The following is a 2,628-nucleotide window of genomic DNA, read 5'->3' as shown; positions in this document are numbered from 1 at the left end:
GCCACATACACCAGGGCTGGTGGGTTCGAACCTGGTCTGGGCCAGCTACACAATGACAACTGCACCAAAAAAAAAAAAAAAAAAAAAAAAAAAAACTGCAATTATGTTGATAAACATAATAAATAGAATTAAGGTGTTGTATCACTGATTATATTTTTAAAATGGACCTGAGATATTTAGATATCATTTTACCTAAGTTAGGAAATAGTTCTGTCAAGTCTTTTGAAGGAAGATAGAAAAAAGTGAATTAGATGCTAAGATGTATGACATTCTACCACTGGAAGTTAGTTTGGATTTGTGGTTGCTGAAGAATTCGGCCAACAGTGGAGTCAAATCAGATACCCCGATGAGGTTATTTCTCTTACCCAGAAATGGGCTCCAGGGGAGCTAAATTTCCTAGGAACACTCTAGATCACATAAGTCTTCCTAGATGCTGACCAGAAAAATATTCATCCTCAGGGCTATCTTAGAACCAAATTGACCTTAGAGACGGTTTTAATGTTATTTATGGACTATCCAGAATTTTAGATCTGTTTTAAAATTTTTAATATTTTCTAATCTGATTTCTTTACAAAGTTCTTTTGGTCTCACTGGAAAAAGAAGCAAAACAAAAGTGTTGCCCTATCCTAGAATATACTGGAACTAGAACCTTAGACTGGAGATGACTCAGTCCTGGCTTCATGCTAGAATCAAGCATGAAGCTAAATAATTGAAATGGGAGCTGGCTCTGCGCCTGTGGCTCAAGCGGCTAAGGCACCAGCCACATACACCTAAGGTGGCGGGTTCGAATCCCCAGCCCGAGCCCACCAAACAACAATGATGGCTGCAACCAAAAAAAAGGCCAGGCGTTGTGGCAGGCGCCTGTAGTCCCAGCTACTTAGGAGGCTGAGGCAGGAGACTCACTTGAGCCCAGGAGTTGCAGGTTGCTGTGAGCGTGATGCCATGGCACTCTACCCAGGAGGATAGCTTGAGGCTCTGTCTCAAAAAAAAAGAAATGGGAGCTAAAAGTGCCCTTGTGTCTGAGATGACCTTATATGGTATTATGCTAAATAATCTGGAGAGAAGGAAAATATACTCTCCAATTTGAATGGTTACAAATCTATTTCTTTTTCTGTTGCCTAAGCTAGAGGTCCATGGCATCAGCCTAGCTTACAGCAACCTCAAACTTCTGGGTTCAAGTGATCCTCCTGCCTTAGCCTCCCAAGTAGATAGGATTATAGGTGCCCACTTGGCTAATTAACACTTGGCTAATTTTTCTATTTTTAGTAGAGATAGGGTCTTGTTCTTGATCTGGCTAGTCTCAAACTCCTGGGCTCAAGTGATCCTGCCTTGGCCATCCACGCCAAGTACTAGGATTACAGGAGTGAGCTACTTTACCTGGCTGAATGGTTATAAATCTTAATCATGGGTAGTTGACATAGTTATAATATAAATGCAAATGGCAGCCACACTGTCCTTTACTGTTTTTCTATACTCCTAATATACTGTCACTGTCTCAGCATGCAGAGCTTTAGTAACATAGCTAAGGCTGTTTAAATTAGGGCTACAGATAAGAACTATCAATAATTATCTTCTATATTAAAATGAAAATTACGTTTTCTGTATAGCCTATAGTAACCTGAGTGAGACACTGATCTAAAATATATCATGGGTTGACATTCCTTTCAGCAGAAATTCTTAAGAGGAAAACCACTCATAAATAATTAACTAAATTCAATTGCATCAATTTATCATGGTTTGTTAAAAGATGCCCTATTTTAAATGACTGATTATCATGTTCAGAAATATATTTCAATAAAACCTCAGTGCTGGAATGGCTTTAAGCAATTCTATACTGACATCATAAAATGATTTGGTTACATAAAGCAAGAGCCATAAAAATGTTGAATCAATCCAGCTATCCTACTTGTAGTTTAAATGTTAATAAATATTATATAAGCAGAACACAGAGCTGACTGCCTAACAATGCTTATCTGTATTATTATTCATACTGGTAAAAAATGGGAAATAGCCTGAATGTTGAGCTTTAATGTGTGTGTTAAAAAGTCAGTAAAAGTTTCAATGACAAAGATCACATAGCTACATGGAAAGATGCTTATTATGCCATGTTAGGTGAGATCTAAAGAAATAAAAATAATAAACACTTCTGATTCGGTAAAGGCACAGTATATAGCATATTCAATATACTTATAGAATACTGGTATAACTATTACCATACTTTCAAATGGTATTAATTGAATCTCATTAGTAAGAAAAGAACTGTTGTGTAAATATTCATTTGACAAGTTATTTGTTGATATATCTATTTGAGAACAATGCTCTTTCCATTCTAGTATAGTTTATAGTTTATATTAAGTAAAAATTGAGTTTTCAATAATTTACGAAATACTACTAAACTTGAGATTCAACATAAAGTGTTTTTAAAAAGTATTAATTTGAGGCCGGGCACAGTGGCTCACGTTTGTACTCCCAGCACTCTGGGAGGCCGAAGCAGGTGGATTGCCTGAGCTCCAGCCTGAGCAAGACCAAGATCCCGTCTTAAAAATAGCCTGGCTCGGCGCCTATAGCTCAACCGGCTAAGGCGCCAGCCACGTACACCTAAGGTGGCGGGTTCGAGTCCCCAGCCCG

General features: G+C 37.9%; 1 protein-coding gene across 2 annotated transcripts in view; it reads right to left on the bottom strand.

The window, feature by feature from the left end:
* KLHL5 (kelch like family member 5) overlaps nucleotides 1-2,628 on the bottom strand; it is a 47,506-nt gene that overhangs the window by 21,463 nt on the left and 23,415 nt on the right. The gene's annotated exons all lie outside the window — the stretch shown is intronic.

The sequence above is a fragment of the Otolemur garnettii genome, unplaced genomic scaffold (assembly GCF_000181295.1).
Source record: "Otolemur garnettii isolate 467f Iridium unplaced genomic scaffold, OtoGar3 scaffold00181, whole genome shotgun sequence".
Lineage (NCBI taxonomy): Eukaryota > Metazoa > Chordata > Mammalia > Primates > Galagidae > Otolemur > Otolemur garnettii.
The sequence above is the reverse complement of the archived record's forward strand: the minus strand, read 5'-3'. Positions and strand labels throughout refer to the sequence as shown.